This window comes from Odontesthes bonariensis, chromosome 20 (genome assembly GCF_027942865.1).
Source record: "Odontesthes bonariensis isolate fOdoBon6 chromosome 20, fOdoBon6.hap1, whole genome shotgun sequence".
NCBI lineage: Eukaryota > Metazoa > Chordata > Actinopteri > Atheriniformes > Atherinopsidae > Odontesthes > Odontesthes bonariensis.
Window position 1 is genome coordinate 10,790,366 of NC_134525.1, and position 18,137 is coordinate 10,808,502.

An 18,137-nucleotide genomic window follows, 5' to 3' on the forward strand; every position below is an offset into this window, starting at 1 on the left:
CAGCTGCTGCCACCTGCACTGGGAGGCTGTTGTGATGGATGAGTCCACGACCGCCTGCAGAAATGTTGAGTCATGCTTTGGAATCGGGTGTGTTGAGATGCTTCGGCCTGTAGGGAGCGGTGCACCATCATTGCACGCCTCAGGTGGGTGGCGCGGATGCTCCCTTAGCAACAGGACATGAGCATAACTCTAATCTACCTGTTCTTACTGAGATATGTTATTTAATCTCAGGTTTAGAGTCATGTTTACATTTTATTCAAACTAAAAGTACTAAAAGGCTTCAGATTTTCCCTGTAAAAGTGAAAACCTTTATAGATGTTCTAAATGAAACCACAGAATGCGTTTTGCTGCTGTAAGACGCTCACTTCAGTTCCCAGAAGTTAAGGAATAATTTTTTTTTTTCAAATATCTTTATTGGGTTTTATTACTTTACAGAACTCTTGAACTGTGACTACAACACGTCACAGAACCAGTATCACTCACACACACATACGCACGCACACACATACCTAAACTTTCACAATCCTAATATCAATAACTCAAAGTACAAAATTCTGAACTGAAATACAGATACGTTTCAATGTAATAACGATCTCCCTTAAAATAAATAAGTAAATAAACAAACATAAATAAATAAATACATTACATTCCAGATTCTATAATGCTCATGTATGGTTCCCAAAGATGAACAAACTCTTTCAGTTTTCCCTTAGCGATATATGTTAGTCTTTCTAGGCCAATGCACAAGTTAAGGAATAATTTTCTAGTTTTCCATGCTGTCTGTTGAACTGTCCATCATGTAAACACCAGGTTGTGTTTCTCTGCTGACGTAGAGTCCTGGGCTTAAACAATGTGCTGTTTCATACCAGGGTGCCAGCTGAGGATATTGGTTCCTGCTCCCTCCCATATGGCTGGTTTTATAAGTGGTTTAACCTCCTAACTGATCACTTCCCTGCAGACTCTGGGTTGATCTCTTTCAGAGGTATGGGATTAGAGGAGGAAGTGCTTACCTGACAGTGGAGGGAAACGTGACTCAGACTGTTGGGTCTCCAACAAATAAGGTGGAGTATTGAGCGGGTTGGCTTTATATTACGTTGTTGTGGTAATTTACAATCATTTTAACCTTGGATTTCATTCATATTGCTGAGACCACTCCTCATTTCTTTATATCTTCCTTTCTTGTGATCTTGAGCAATAGTTCTCCAGGCTTTCTGAAAGTCTGTCAAAGTTGTTACTTTGGACAACGGCTGCTTCTTCTTTTCATTTCTTAGTTGAAACCATTTTCAGACGAATGTGCGTGTTCGTTAATCCACTTAACTCTGAGCTATGAGTCATTCAGGCAGAAAAAAGGCTCCTAACTCAAGGGATGAACCGGTGTTGTGTCCACACAGAACAGATAACTTTTAAATTGGATCTTTAGGCACGTTGTGGAGGGCAAAAGAAGAAGTGTCAGGCCTAAAGAACTATCTACGGCAGATGAACAGGATCTGAAAGTGATGTCATTAAGAAAGAGGAAAAAATCCAGCAAAGACCTGACACAGGAGCAGAGAGATGCATCTGGACCTTCAGCTGATCCATCTGCTGTTGGCCCAAGCCTCATCAGAAATGGGCTCCATGGAAGGGTGGCTGTCAAGAAGCCGTTCGTAAGGAAGGGAAACAGGGAGAAAAGGCTGAGCTGTGCCAAAGGACACAAGAAGTGGGCTGAAAATCAGTGGCAGCAGGTCTGATGGAGGGATGAATCCTCCCCAGAGCCCGGAGCTCAACATTACTGAAGCAGTGTGGGATCATGTTGGCAGAGAACGGAACAAAAGGCAGCCGACATCCAAAGAAGAGCTTTGGGATGTCCTTCAAGAAGCCTGGAGAACTATTCCTGAAAATAGAAAGCTCGTCTGAGAGGGTTCAGTCTGTGTTGGAGGATAAAGGAGCTCAGCCCTTCAAGCTCGTTAGAACTATACAAACTACTGTATTAACATTTATGTTTCCTCATATTTTAATTCATCAATTAACCTATTTTCAGCTTTCCTGGCAATAGGCCAATATAAAGAAACCATCAACCTTAAATTGGATATAGTCATCAAATTAATATCTAATCTGGATCAATATTTCTTTTACAAATGGTGTCTGGAATGGTTTTGGTACACCATGCAGACACCTGTTTCTGCAGCAGATAGATCTCATTGAGCTGGTTTTTGATTGGCTAGTGAGTTAATGATGACATCTAAATGATTTTCAATCCACAGGTGTCCGATGGAGGTGGGCTAATGCCCCTCTTTGCGGACTGGCAGGTGGCCAGGAGTTGAGTTTTATGGACGCCGTACTTCATCCTCCTCTGCACGGCAACTTAAATGCTTGCCTGTAGGGACGGTGAGTTTCACCACGTCCGTCTGACCGGGGAGAACACTCTGCAGCAATCCTCATTAAAATTCCACGTCCGTACGCTCACCACGAAAACCTCCTTTTGGTGGGTGGCACCGGCGTCCTGCGCGCCTTTAATTGCGCACCAAGCATCGAGCAGCGATCACAGATCACCGTTTCATCACCGGCGGCCGCGGATCTCTGGGATCGCGCTGCCCAGAGGTGAAGGGTTGCTCCACCGTGTCTGAGAGAGAAAAGGTGGGCTCACATGTCCAGAGGTCCAGGAAGGGGTGGCGCCCTGCGCATCTAGTCCAGCGCCTGGAAACACTGGCGTGTCGCTTCCCGGAGACCGGGGTACCCACAGCCGTACGCTCCGCGCCTGCAGTCCGCCTCCGGGGCTCCACTGGCTTCCCTTTGCGGCGCATCCTTTTGACATTTCTCGGCCGGGGACGGGCAACATGTGCGCCTGGATGCTGTGAAGTGTGACAAAGCGGCTTTTGGGGTTGCAGTTCCCTCGGATACGCGAAGTACCCGACGTTACGACGCACCTTGTGTAATAGGTAAGTCCACCAGTTTATTTCTACTTCAGCTCAGCCATCCTCTCCGCACCTCTGCTTTTATTGATCGCTCCTAGAATACCTCTGTCTATTGATTATGTTGAGATCCGGTTTGGGTTTTCCAGGCTTTTCATGCCAGACACGAGGGTCTGATCATCAGTTCACAGCCCGCGCCGCAGAAAACGCCACTGCAACGGATCCTAATTTATGCCCCATGAGCTGAGAGCATTAATAATGTATGGCATGATGAGACTATTGAGAGAAGAAAGCTGGGAAATGTCCTGATCAGAAGTTGCTCAGCTCCCTGAAAGATTCCTGGAGAACCTTACTTTACAGGAGGTGAATGGTTTTGGGGGGATTCAACATGACATCAGCCCTAAAAGATTAACTATTACGGCCAGTTTAGATTGTGTTCCACCAGACTTTTGGTGACAGTTCTTGAAGGAAAAAAAGGTTCCTTGTAGTTTATCTTTCTTAGTTTAGTTACAGCTGTTTATAAGACAGATATCCACTATCCCTGCAGCTTGGAGATGTCTGCCCTGAGTACCCTTCAAATTGTTTATTGCTCAGGCAACATGGCAGCCACAAAGCAGACAAAAGAAGAAACTCTCTTAAAATGCTACAGCACAAACTTCATCCCACTGGAGAGCAGAGCCTCAGCTTTGTTACCAGGAACAGTGTGTGTGTTTGAAGTGTGTACTAATTGAACCTGCCGGCCACCCTCCCCATTGTATCAGGAATGTTTGGTCCACAGAAACCCCCCACTCCTTTGTTCTGGGGGGACAATCCTCCAGTACCCATGTGTGCTGGGGTGGGGGGAGGGAGCCGGGGTCAGCCGGGGGATTGACATCTGTAGCTGACAGCTTCCTCGGGCGAGCTGACATGCTGTGAAACCATGAATGGGCATTAGGGAACATATGAGTGAAGCATTTAACACTAATGAGGACATTTATGCTCTGTGCGCGGTGCTCAGGGACCAGTCGGACACATCCAGAGGGATAACGTGTAATACAGCTGTGTCATCACTTATTTAAAGTAACCAGAGTGGAGCAGAAAGATGGCTCGAGCCAAGTTGTAGTTTAGTGAAAATGTGTGTTTGAAACATGCCTTCAGCTGGCATTACATCCAGATCCTGTTGCTAAAGCATGGCACCGACATAGGTAAGGCAAGTTTATTTTGTGCAGAACAATTCAACTACAGGGCGATTCAAAGTGCTTTACAGATACATTAAAACTGTAGAAATAAAAAAGCATGATTTAAATGTTAAACAAAAAAGAAAGAAATAAGAACAATAGATAAAATCAGTAGTAAAAATGTGATTAAGTTTTGAAACTCAAGCTTCAGATTTGGAGCTTTATTCAAATGCAGCTGAAAATAGGTGTGTCTTCAGCCTGGACTTAAACACACTGAGTGTTCCAGCTGATCTGAGGCTTTCTGGGAGTTTGTTCCAGACATGTGGAGCATAGAAGCTGAATGCAGCTTCTCCATGTCTGGTTCTGACTCTGGGAACTGATAGAAGACCGGATCCAGATGAGCTGAGGGGTCTGGAAGGTTCATACTGGGTCAGGAGGTCACTGATGCATTCTGGTCCTGGACCATTCAGAGCTTTATAGACCAGCATCAGAACTTTAAAGTCTATCCTCTGATGGACAGGCAGCCGGTGTAAAGACCTCAGAGCTGGACTGATGTGGTCCACTTCTTTGGTCTTAGTGAGGACTCGAGCAGCAGAGTTCTGAATGAGCTGCAGTTGTCTAACTGACTTTTTAGGTAGACCTGTAAAGATGCTGTTACAGTAGTACATACTCAGCCCTCAGCCCATCACTTTTCTTCCTGTGCACCTTCTTTGATTGTGATGATTATTTACTTGCGACCCTTCTTAGCCGCAGAGGATTTCAGTCTCTACGGGATATGACACCCCTGATAAGTTAAATCTTCCCCAAAAAACGTGTTGAAAACTTAGGAACAGTGACAGACTGAGCGAGAGTCGCCGCCTCTCTCTGATGGTGGGAGCCAAAGTTTGTGTCAGCGATTTCAACGCTTTCCTTTTCAGTGTGATTATCTCGCGTCAAGCCTTTGGAAGAATTTTCAGCTGAACAATCTCCGCAGCTGCTCTCTTATCGCCAGCGTCAGGAAAACGTCTGCATTAACAATGGAAAAAAAAACGCCCGGAAAATATCGGCTAACCCATCCAGAGCGGGCGGCAGAGCTCTCTTCAACAAACTTATCAAAGATTTTGCAGGAAAAGGGAAAGTCTGGTTTCTGACTCCTGCACTGGAAAAAATGTCCCTCCAAAAATAAGTAAAATAAACTACAAATACAAGACGTTTTTGCTTGAAATAAGCAAAACATCTGCCAATGGAACTAGTGAAAATCGGCTTGTCAAGATTTCTTGAAATAAGATGTGATATTTGGGACTTTTGAGTTAAAAGTGATCTTGAAATTAGCTTAAAAACTTCTTCAAATGAAACAAAAAAAAGCTTGTTTCATGTGAAATATGACTCAAAACAGGATGTTTTCAAGACTTTTTCACTTAACAAGATATCCAAGATGTATTGTATGAAAACAAGTCCCTATATCTGGCTGAAATGGTACTTGTTAGGCAGTTGTGTCTTATATTAAATGTAATGAGATACTCAATGAGACAAATATACTTGGTAAGATTTAGATTTTTTCCAGTGTATGAGCTGATTGGAAAGTGTTGGGAGTGTTGGGTTTGTGCTTGTGAGCAGGCGTCCCTCATGACTGGTAGAGAATGGTACATCATGAGGTGGAATGCAGCCCTTATGGGCCTCTCGTGCTACGCAGTGTGTGTACTCAGGATGGACTTTGCGCCTTCCTTCAGCCTGACAAAACAACAAGCGGCCAAAACAGGATTTTAGCTAAGCAATGGGAGGAAAGCCAGCTTGTGGCTGTTTGGTTTCCTGTGTTTTCTGGATGCCGCGCGGCATTAACGAAGGCCCTCGGTCGCTTTCGAAATTAATTTAACTTAAGCCCACGGGGGGGCTCATGCACAGGAACTGCAGGGGGAGGTTCCACGATGAAAAGAAAGCCAAAGCTCCTTTTGTCAACCAAAAGATAAATACTTTTATCCCCCCTACCCCACAGCCACTTATGATCCTATCAACTAAAGAGGCGTCCCGTAGGACTTGAAGCAGCCTGAGCATGTAGAGCAGAACTGCCAGACCTCTCTCCTTCAAGGTGTTGACATTTGAAAGCCATTAAACTGTATACAGTGGTATCAGAGCAGGCTCTGTTTGCCCATGGGGGGGTATCAGAGTCAATAGGATAGCATGTGGCCTGCTCAGGTGAACAGAAACCCACCTGTGGCCTCAGCCTGGTGGGAGCAGAGGCCACAGGAAGGGCAGCTATAAGAAGAGGGGGTGTTGACAATGAATAACTGCCCATTATGAGGATTAAAGGGGGCGATGGGCACAGGGAGATAAGAGCGCGGGGACCGTCGGAGCATGAGGTGTTTACAAGGGGAATTCCTCACATTCCTCGGCTGCAGCCATGCCACTCCAATCTGCACCTCCACCCTGACGGTTACCCTCTGCGCCAAAAGGGACCCAAGAGGCAAAGAGGGCCAAAAAGGTCCATCTCAGCGGGGGATGTGGTCTGAATGTGTTATGGAAGGCGACTTCTTTTAGGAGTACGAATCAGATCATACAGCAGCCTACAAACGATGTCCCACATGTGGCCGGAGAGATAAAGGGATAGTTCGCCTCTTTTGACATGAAGCTGTATGACATCCCATACTAGCAATATCGTGCATGAACATTGACTTACCCCCAACTTCGTCCTGGGAGCCGAGTTCCAGCCTCGTTTTGGTGTTGACGAAGGTAGTCCGGCTCGTTGGCTGGGGCCCCAAAAATAAAGCGTTTTGCTTCTCAAAACAATATGCGTTCAAAAGAGTAATACATTTGCATCACAAAACCGTTCTCCAGGAAAAAGTCAGACCTCACAATCGCTTGGCCCTATTTTCTCTCCCTTCGTATCACTGCCTGCTGTGTAGACCTTGCAGACCGAAGTGCAGACCGAAGTGCAGACCGAAGTGCAGACCGAGCAGTCCCCTGCTTCTGAGCAGTAAACACCATAACAGGTGTGGCTGTCGGCGCGAAAATGTTGATAAATGATATTGCTAGTATGGGATGTCATACAGCTTCATGTCAAAAGAGGCGAACTATCCCTTTAAAAGTCACACCGACGCTGAGTGAAAAAGTGAGAGATAAAACAATCGATTTGCTGCTAAATCAAAGTAATTTGAAGGGTTAATTTGTTCATGAGCTTTTCTTGACAGATACATGTTGAACGGCCCCAGACCAAAGCAAACTTGCTGTTTTCAGCCACGATCGCAGCCTGGTTCAGTCCAGCATACGAGTCCAAAGTGTTGGTCCTCATGAAATCTGCTGCAGGTATTCGTGGTTCCCAGAGGATGTTTACTGAGTTTAAAGACGGTTAAATATCCTGCCTGACACGATTGAAGCCTTTAAGTTCAACCTTTTTGTCCTTTTGTTCTGTGAAATCCTGTCTGCTTGTGGCGTGTTGCCCTTTCTGTTTCATAGTTGTGTTTTCTGAGATTGTTGCTGTGTTTTGGATGAGTTTGAGTTGCTGTTGCATTTCATTTATTTCTACCTGGCTGTTGCGTTGGCTGAGATTTTTGCACCTCGGGGGGCCGCTGTATTTTTCTGATCTGCCGACCATGCAGTTTGTTTTTGATTGAAATGTCTCGAACAGCCAGTGGATGAATTACTGTGACATTTTGCTCATGTTCCTCTTGGCGTGAATCGACCTTTTACACAGCAGACGTTTGACCTCATAGCAGGAAACGCACAGGTGTCATTCATACCTTTTAAAATGGCTGTCTTGTGCAGCCTTGACTCATTTTGACGTATCTTTGCAGTAAAGGAACAGTTGTCTGCTGTATAAAAGGTTATCCCAACATAATGGCCAATAGTTCAGTTGAAATTAGGGCTGGGCGAGTTTAACGCCGATAAATATTTTATCGCGCATTAACGCAGGTTTTTTTTATGTACCTTTAATGGATAGGAAAGTTCAGAGAGACAGGAAGCAGGGGGCAGAGAGAGGGGGAACGACACGCAGCACAGGGCCGTCCGATGCGGAACTCAAACCGGGGCCAGCTGCAGCGTGGACTATAGCCTCTTGTACATGGGGCGCCTGCTCAACCCACTACGCCACAGACCACCCCTGTTTTATTATTTATTTTATTTTGTAAAAGTCTGTTGCTGTCTGCTGCGGAACCGGAAAAGAAAGTAATCGGCGGATCCACCAAACATGGAGAAGGGTACGGAACTTTTACTCGGCCATTTTCATTTTAAAGTTCTTCCAGACGGCGGAGTCGACAGAACCAAAGTCATCTGTAAACACTGCCAAGTTGAATCGTCTTCTCAGCGTAGTAGTTCCAGTCTAAAATATCACTTAAAGGCAAAACACACAACTGATAGCAGCAAGTCATTCAAGGAAACAGACAGTGGAGCGAGGCTTCTACATAAAAACTACAGAAAGATGCTGATGTTAAAAGTGTGTTTGCACAACAAATGTTATGGCACTTTCATTCATATGGCAGCACATTTAAAATAAAACTAAATGCTAAAAGCTATACACTACTTTTGGATTCATTTTTGGATTTTGCGTACAAATGTGATTAATTGTGATTAATCAGGGAAATCATGTGATTAATTAGATTAAACATTTTAATCGTTGCCCAGCCCTAGTTGAAATATGACAGCCCCATCAGGTTTCTCCGTACTTTGCTCATTGCTAGTGAGCTAATTACAGCTAGCGCCACTGTGGACCAGACCTGTTTGTGTTTTTTACAGTACAACTTGCACAATGCTGGTTTATTTAGATGCAACAGCATGTGTGCTTCAGTTGCTTTAAAAAAGAACTGGCTTCTGTCATAGACCTAATGTTCTGTACAAAGGTTGAAGCAAATCTGTTCTCTGGTAGGAGGAAGTCACAGGGCTCGGCTTAACTTTGGTCTTATCCCTGCAGTCTGTAAAATGCTTAATTTCACAGCCTGACAGTTTGTAGTTGCTCAACATTTTCTCTTCTTGCCGCACTCAGTTTTTTTTTGCCTGTGTTGTTAACATCAGAGTCGCTTTAATCCGACTGTCACGTGTCAGGAATATTTCAGAGAGTCCCAGTAGAAAGGTTGCGGTGAACATTGAAAGTGACGCACAGAGAGTAGGGGTTCTCATCCGGCGCCAACCTGGAGACACTGATTTTATTTTGTGGTTAAGGATCAATCAGCACATTTTCTACACGCAGGGCAGATGACTGAGTCTAATAGGATTATGAGAAGGACTGGTGGTTAGACAAGAAGAAGTCCAGGGGAGCCACACGTTACCCCTGCAAAAACCCAGGATGAGCCGGCCCCTCGTGGTGGGGTCTCATGTGACGGAGCGGGAACAACACCAGCAGGTGATTACCGGGTCTGGGCTCACCTGTGAGTCAGACCTCGGCTAACAAGGAAGCCAATCACCGCCCTCTCACCCAGAAAAGTGCAGATCTGTTGGGTTCAAAGAGAAGAAAAGCCAGGCTCTGGTGTGCGGTTTCCCTGGTAACTTCTTCTGTCTGAATATTTCTAATATCTTTCAAGACCAAAAAGCACAGAAATCCTTTCATTTGCTATGTTAATACATGTATCAGTTTGCAGTTTGAGGCTTTTGAGCTTGTATTTGGTTAAAATCAAACCCTCTAACAGTCAGAGTCGTCTGACAGATTAAAGTGGGACCATATGCTAAGGAATGAGGAGTCCTCCCCTGCCACGCTGGAGCTTATTATTGCCGTCTTATGTCACTGTCAGCAGCTAATTGTTGTGGTGGCTTGAGGTGACAAACGGAACAGCTCCCCAGTCTGGACTTAAGTGCTTGGTCATCTTTACTTTACCCTTCTTTCTCTGTAAATCGAACCATTTCCCTCTCCGAACACCCACACCATGTACGCCTGTTATCACCTGCCAAGGCAGGCGTTTGATCTTGTGACTTAGAGCGAGTCCAAATAATGGGAGCCAAAAAAAGGAAATGGGGAGCTTCTGTGTTTATAAAGCCGTTGCTTTCTTTCTCTCCGTGCCATGCCCATGTCACATATGGCTCATTTCATGGCTGCTGCAGAATCTGATTGATGGGCTGAAGAGCGGTGCAGCTGAGGTTCTTTGGGTGCAGAGTTTGGAGAGACAGGAGCAGAATCCTCAGCCAGGCCACATGTAAAGTGTCATGTCCTTTCTGCCAATATGCCCCTATGGATTTGTATATTTCAACCTTTCTGGGCCATAATACCATTCTTGCAGAGGTCACGCCTTATCTTCCACCAGTGCATACTTTATTCCTTCATCCAGAAGACCTAAATATGACCTAACTGGGACCTTATATGGACTTTCTGGAAACTCACAACCTTGAATTGAATGAAATCAATGAAAAATCATAATAAAAATATGTTTAAAAAAAAAAAAAAAATGACCTAACCTCTATAAGGCACTGTGAAACTCTCATGTTTCCATTCATACTAAAGTTGAGGCCGGAGATGTCATCTATTTGTCCTTGCAGACCTACTCTTTCAATGATTATGGGATAACAACAAATCTCTTCACACAGCCTCACCTCAGATGGGTCTAAACATGGATTCAAAGCGCTGAAGTTACATCCAGTATCTCCTGTTTTTGCCTCCTGGCTCACGCGTGGTTGACTCTCCCCTAAACGATGAGCTGCATGTGGACATCCAAGGAGATGTCGATGCTGACATATTGAAATCCATCCAGACATACAGACTTGGAACCCATTAATTGGAGACAGTTGTTTGTACTTTTATTCTTTTATCCTCCAAAAATTACATGGTTTTTTTGTATCTTATCAAATGCACACGTGCAGAATTTTGGCAACTGGCCTGTTTCATAACAACGGTGCGGAAATTTGGTTTTCCAAGGACCTCTTTGGCTTCATCACAGCGAGCAGTGAAACAGGAAAGGATACGCAGCACTTATTTTGATGTCTTCTTTGCCAAACGTGTCATGGGAGCTGACATTTCACCCTAATCATTTACCACCGCTGGGAGAACTCCTCAAAAATATGAAACCGTGAGCACTCATCGCCCCCAATTAGAGGCCAGTGTTTGCTCCCCTTCTGCTTTGCTCTCTAATATTAGAGATTTGTGTCCCCGGGGTTGCTGGAGAGCCGTTTGATAATCTGAGACAGCCGCACTCCTGAATTCATTTAGATACACAGAGCAGTGTGTAAAATGACACAGAGGGGTTTTTGCCTGTTTTGTATGTGTGTGTTAGTGATGTGTTTGTGTTTGTGGTGCTGGTAATGGTGGCAGGGACGGTGGTTTGGCTGCCACATCACCATGGAGACAGTGGCATTTTCATGTAGGGAAGACGTTGACATTGTAGTGATGTTATTGGCAGCAACAAAACCTGACTGCATAATCTTCTGGCTCTGTAAACACACACTTTTCACATTTACTATATACCCTTCACACGCATTATTTCTGGCCCAGGACCACTGATCCACAAAAGTCATGTTCACACCCCGGTTATCTCATTTGCACTACGCATGGATCTGCTTTGAACGGCGAGCAGGGGGAGCTAAATGAAACCGCTGCCAGAGCACTTCCCCTACTTTCCCCTCCTCTTTTTTTCTGCAGAGCAGAGTTAGTGTTCTCTGAAGAGAAGAGATGATTTTGACTTTTTGGGTTTGTCAGAAGCTGCAGATGAATTGGACGCGCTTGCCACTGTGCACGCTGTATTGTGAGGACACTGCAGTTCACTGTGTTAGAATATGTCAAACATCGTGTAGAGGCAGCAGTCATTTTTCTGCTGCCTCTCGGTGCTGTATTGAGAGCATGTGTAATTCGTGCTTTAATAGTGATTTTCTTGTCATTTTTGCACACATAGTTGCATACTTAAGGGATCAGTGTTTGTTAGCTTTGGGATGTTTTAACCCCTAAGTTGTCTGTCCTGATGTGTAACTAGAGGCAATAGGTCAAGATGTGTTGTTGATAAAACTGCTGAATTGAGGGTAAATATCACAGTGTTACTTTAGAAATGACTTGTATCTAGTTGTTAGCTGCTGCTAATGTTAGCAGGTAACTAGCAAGTTAACTGACAATCGGCTACAACGTGCATAATCGTGACTAGTCGACTAATCGTGGCAGCCCTACTTGTATCATCCCTGGGAAGCTACAAACGTCAGCTTGATTTACATCAAAACAAACTGGCAGCTGAATGGATTCATTGTCCTGTTTTAATATTGATGACTAAAAGTGAGGGTAATCAATGTGATCAAATGCAGGAGTTTGTGACTGACTCATATACAGCATGTGTTGGTGAAGAAAAAAGTTCTACGTATGCTCTTATCTGTCCACAAAATGTTTTTCAAGCAGCTTCTTGTTTGTCCACATGGTCTTTAGCATAGTTGGAGGTCAGAGGCTCCATCCCTGCAGTCCTGCCCACCCTTATCCTCATCGCCATTAGCTTTAGCCAATCAGAGAGAGGCGTCTAGCTGCTTGGATGTGAGCGCACGTTTTTGACCTCACAGACTATTATACAACTTCCTGTTGGAGTGATCTCTGTTGGCTGACATCTCCTGGGGAGGGAAACAATGGGCCTGAATTTGGATTGCTGGAGTTCAAAGTCTTTATAGATGATTTTGGAACTTTTTCCAAACTGATAAGCCTAAAAAAACTCTTTCAGAAGTCAGGAATCTCATTTGTTCGTGCCTAATACACAAGATCAGACATCATTCAGTCGCTGCTTATTATGTGTCTCATAGCATGTCTTGGCTTTTTGTTCATTTCTGTAGACCTTGAGTGCAGTACGGCTGATATATTTTATCTTTATATATTTATTTTTGTTAACTTCAACGCTGAATTACAGGGAAAAGGAAACAACCTTGGTATGGTTCATTGGCTCAGGTCCACTAAACAAGGGGTGTCTCTTACTATTCTGAATAGAAATAGAATAGAATAGAAAAATACTTTATTTGAAGGCAGTTAAACCACATTTATAGAGCAACTATAGCAAAATATAACTCTGGTTGGGAAGAAAGAGAGCCACAGTGTTCACAATGTTGTAACTTTCATGCAAATATTCAAAAAGCAAGCTGCATTAAAACCGAACCCTAATATTTTTAGCCTATGGCTGAGCCGTTAACGCATTGAATTTGGCATATTTATGGAACGTGCGCACGTTAATCTTGCCTAAAAAGCTAATTTTGCGTTAAAACGTTAAATTTCAGTTGTTTTAACTGTTATTGAAGCAAATTAACCCGGTACAACGTCTGGACCTAGCGTCTGGAACTAGCGTCTGGAACTAGCGTCTGGAACTAGCGTCTGGAACTAGCGTCTGGAACTAGCGTCTGAAACTAGCGGCTGAAACTAGCGGCTGAAACTAGCGTCTGAAACTAGCGGCTGGAACTAGCGGCTGGAACTAGCGGCTGAAACTAGCATCTGAAACTAGCGGCTGGAACTAGCGGCTGGAACTAGTGGCTGAAACTAGCATCTGAAACTAGCGTCTGAAACTAGCGTCTGAAACTAGCATCTGAAACTAGCGGCTGGAACTAGCGGCTGGAACTAGCGGCTGGAACTAGCGGCTGAAACTAGCGGCTGGAACTAGCGGCTGGAACTAGTGGCTGAAACTAGCATCTGAAACTAGCGTCTGAAACTAGGGGCTGAAACTAGCGTCTGAAACTAGCGGCTGAAACTAGCGGCTGGAACTAGCGGCTGAAACTAGCGGCTGGAACTAGCGGCTGGAACTAGTGGCTGAAACTAGCGTCTGAAACTAGCATCTGAAACTAGTGGCTGAAACTAGCATCTGAAACTAGCGGCTGAAACTAGCATCTGGAACTGGCGGCTGGAACTAGCGGCTGAAACTAGCGTCTGGAACTAGCGGCTGGAACTAGCATCTGGAACTAGCGGCTGGAACTAGCATCTGAAACTAGCGGCTGAAACTAGCATCTGGAACTAGCGGCTGGAACTAGCGGCTGAAACTAGCTGAAACTAGCATCTGAAACTAGCAGCTGGAACTAGCGTCTGAAACTAGTGGCTGGAACTAGCGGCTGGAACTAGCATCTGGAACTAGCGGCTGGAACTAGCATCTGAAACTAGCGGCTGAAACTAGCATCTGGAACTAGCGGCTGGAACTAGCGGCTGGAACTAGCGGCTGAAACTAGCTGAAACTAGCATCTGACACTAGCAGCTGGAACTAGCGTCTGAAACTAGCGGCTGAAACTAGCATCTGGAACTAGCGGCTGGAACTAGCGGCTGGAACTAGCGTCTGAAACTAGCGTCTGGAACTAGCGGCTGGAACTAGCATCTGAAACTAGCAGCTGGAACTAGCGTCTGAAACTAGTGGCTGGAACTAGCGGAAATGTAATTTCTCCGTTCCGTCACTAATTCGACTGCGACTGAACTCGAGACTCGTCAGACCAGGAAACGTTTTTCCAATCTTCTATTGTCCAGTTCTGGTGAGCCTGTGTGAATTGTAGCCTCAGTTTCCTGCTGTTAGCTGACAGGAGCGGCACCCGGTGTGGTCTCCTGCTGCTGCAGCACATCATCTTCAAGGTTCCACGTGTTGTGCGTTCAGAGACGGTATTCTGCATTCCTTGGTTGGAACGAGTGCTTATTGGAGTTACTGTTGCCTTCCTGTCATCTGGAACCAGTCTGCCCATTCTCCTCTGACCTCTCACACCAACGAGGCATTTTCACTGGATATTTTCCCTTTTTCGGACCATTACTGCTGTTACTGTGCAACAGTAGATCTGATTTAAGCTGGTCTCTTTGTTTACTTGGATATATATCAAAATGGGTGTTAATTACATGAGAAAACAGATCCAAAGTCTTAACACACATTGGTAAACATATTTAACATAACATAACAAGGCAAAACCACTGGAATGCTCCTCTAGATTTAAAACGATTGATGCATGACAGCTTTGCCATGTGTGGTACAGAACAGAAATTGTCCCCACTGCATCTCCTAAAATACCACCAGCTTCCTTTACTCTCCCCGGGGGCTCTCGCTCCATCCTTCTCTCTTTTGCTGATAGTAACTTCATTGCTCATCCTGCCTTGCTGTATCTTCTCTGTCCAGCAACCAAGAGAAGAGAGAGGTGGCGGAGAGATGGAGGTTGAGACACCTGCTAATTCTCTCCCAGCCAGATTTGTCTCCCCGCAGAGCCAAGCAGTTGACATTTAAGTATTATAGCCGTAAACAGGCCACTGGAATGTCATCAACGTTCATTTTGTGTGGCACAGTATTTGCTAAATCAGTTTTTGTCTCATTCCAGCTCTGCCCAGTGGGGGTTTAAACTTAAAGAGTCCCACAGGATGCCGGCAGTGATGCAGATATATAAAGACATATAAGCTGGTTCTCAAACATGAAGATTTTATTTGTATCCCTGTAAAAACCGAATATGTTGAGGTTATAGGCAGTTGATCTGAGCACGTGAGCATGTGATCTGAATTCAGGATCTTTTGCTCTGTGAAACTATTTCAGAATATTCAGCCTTCACTGTGTAGGTGCAAAGCTATGTTTACCAGTGAGTTGAGCACCTCCAAGAAATGGGAACAGCTAGAATTTGTTGTTGAACTGGACAAAACACCAGCAGGGCTGTAAGTACGGATTAGTTTCATAGGTGATTAAAACCCCTTAAATTCTGCCTAAAGGAAAAAAAACCAACAACTTACAAATAACATGTGATCCCATGGGTCAAAGGCACTTCATAGTTTGGATGTTCACATTAAAACAATATTAAAAGGTTTGATAAATGGATCAGACTTTCTCAAAGAGAAAAGGTTTAAGGAGGGATTTGAGGGTAGTTGTAGACAAAGACTATTCCATAAGATGGATGCTCAGATTTCCCAAACTGGGATTTTTAGAAAAGTTAGCAGGACAGTATCTGCAAAACTCCCCAATCAGGAGGGAACATACCAGGTCGACAAGTCTGAGATGGGGGGGGGGCAAAGCCATAAAAGGCTTTGAAGGTGAGCAAAAACATTTTAAAATCAATACAACATCCTCCAGGGAGGCCAGCAGAGGGGTGATGTGTTCATGCCTTTTTGAACCAGCTGCAGACGGCGGAGAGCTTCGACAGATCCCCGAGTAAAGTGAGTAAAGAGCTTTAACTTTTAATAAGTCAGCAACCGAGACTCAATTAGGAAAAAATATAACTTAAAAACGTGCTTAACTTGCTCTTCAAAAATTGAGGTTAGAATCAAATGTGACTCATAGATTCTTAGCAGCCTAAAGTGCAAATGACCTTCAACTTATCATCATTCAAGACAATTTCAGCTCATCCAAGGGGGATGTTCCACTGACCAAAAGAACCTAAAGAGCCGAGTCTTTAATTCCAATTCATTGCTTTTTGTTCATGCACTTTAATTAATTCCGATATCATGCATTCACCGTATCCTGAACTTGGAAAATATTCCAAAACCTTCATATATACTTAAAATGGTGTTTTGGAGGAATGGCGTCTAGAGAAACCCTGACTGGAGGTGTGCTCTGGTTTCAGCCTTTATTTATTTATCTCCTGAAGGGTCGACAATGAGATTTATGACGATCCTCTGTACTTGTGTGATGAAATAGAGCAACAGTCTTCATGTGTTGCGCTCCTTCACCTGTTTGATGTAAGAACTTTGGGGGCGTGGATCATCTGTGCTTTATCGCTTAATTACACCGTCTGATGCTTACCAAACAAATCACCCACAAGCTCGCAGCTCTTCTTCCAGGCTCCATCCTCCAAGCAGCCTGTCGCAGCTTTGAACCACTGCTTCATCCATAATGTGAAGAACTGACTCTTTGTGTGTGTGTTTGTTGGCGCTTCACAGATCGAGCTTGTTCCTCTGCTGTTTACCCATTTATCAATTCAAACATGAGTTATGAACCGAAGCTCCTCATCTTCTGGTAATTAAACGTCTCTTGGTGGCCATTTTTCTTCTGGAAGGCGTTTTTTAAAACCGTCTCCGGCCTCTCTGAGAGGCTGCCAGTGGGCGTCCAGGCCAGTGTTGGTAATTAGTGTGCTTAGTGATTGCACCGATTGCTTCATTATTTCTCCGATGGGCATCTGTTAGAAATATTTGATAGATGTTCTGTAAAGTAATTCGTGCGAAAGCTGCTTACACCGTACGTGCATCATTACCTAACACCTGGATATTCACTGAAGCTCCTTCTGAGGAGCTTACACCAAGAGCTTGATCTTCTTGCATCACACACAGCACAACGCCGAGCATGAATCCAAATAACCAGCACCATTGTGTAACTCCACCACGTAAAAATGCAAAGTCTGTTGTGACATGTGTGCTTCAGATCTGGAGTGTTGGAGTTGTGAAACAGATTCATCAGCAGGTCTCAAACTGTGGAAACTGGATTGGTTTGTTCGCAGCATTTCAGCCTGATACCGCCAGCAAGGCGGCAATTATCCACCCCGGATTATTTTTGTACACTAACATTTGAGTGGCTGTGTGTCAGGTTTGAGTCATCGACCCTTTTAATCAGTCTTTTAGAAACCAAAGGGTTTTTAATTAGTCAAGAACTGGTGCTGAAATGATTATAAAGAGTTTAAAAAGCACTACTTTGGGCAGGAGATTTCAGATCTTTCTGTTTTTCCTCTTAAAGCTAACCAGTTCAGCATGTGTGTCTGTGCATGTGCACATGCACAGAAAAAGATTTGAGTCACCAGATTTCCTACCAGTCAATTTTAAAAATTGTTGTGAGGCTTTATTGTATTTCTCTGTGGAAAATTAAGATAATTTTACTGCCTCTTCAGTAAAGGTGCTTCTTGCTTCCCTCATATTTTGAAAGAGGTGTTGATTGTTTCATGTGTTGTGTTGGTGGTTCATCATCATCATGTAGATTTTTGGTTAATCACAATGCACACGTTGAAATGATGCCAATCAATCAATAACTGCACTCTGAACTCCAAAAACTGCCAACTTCCCGGCCGGAAATCAATCTGTCCTCTCAAAACTATGAAGTCTGTCTGAAAAAAACTAAAATTTTGCCTTCCAAACGCAACACAAAAGCCCCCAAAAGTACAACTACGAGTGAGGTTACATAAAAACAGTCAAATCTGGCAAATTTATGGGTCTGCTCCATAAAAAAAATGTGCATGATGAACACAATAAGAAAAGCCAACACATGTACTCCATCATAAATTCAGGGAATTTACAAGGAAGATGACAATTAAAAAGCTTAATTCAGTAAACAAA

The 18,137-nt window shown here is 44.2% G+C and overlaps 1 protein-coding gene across 1 annotated transcript in view; it reads left to right on the plus strand.

The window, feature by feature from the left end:
- Positions 1 to 2,292: 2,292 nt before the first annotated feature.
- tmem108 (transmembrane protein 108) overlaps positions 2,293 to 18,137 on the plus strand; it is a 56,589-nt gene continuing 40,744 nt past the window's right edge. The window contains exon 1 of the mRNA XM_075451989.1: positions 2,293 to 2,915. The gene's annotated coding sequence lies outside the window, so the exon portion shown is untranslated. The remainder of the gene's footprint in view (positions 2,916 to 18,137) is intronic.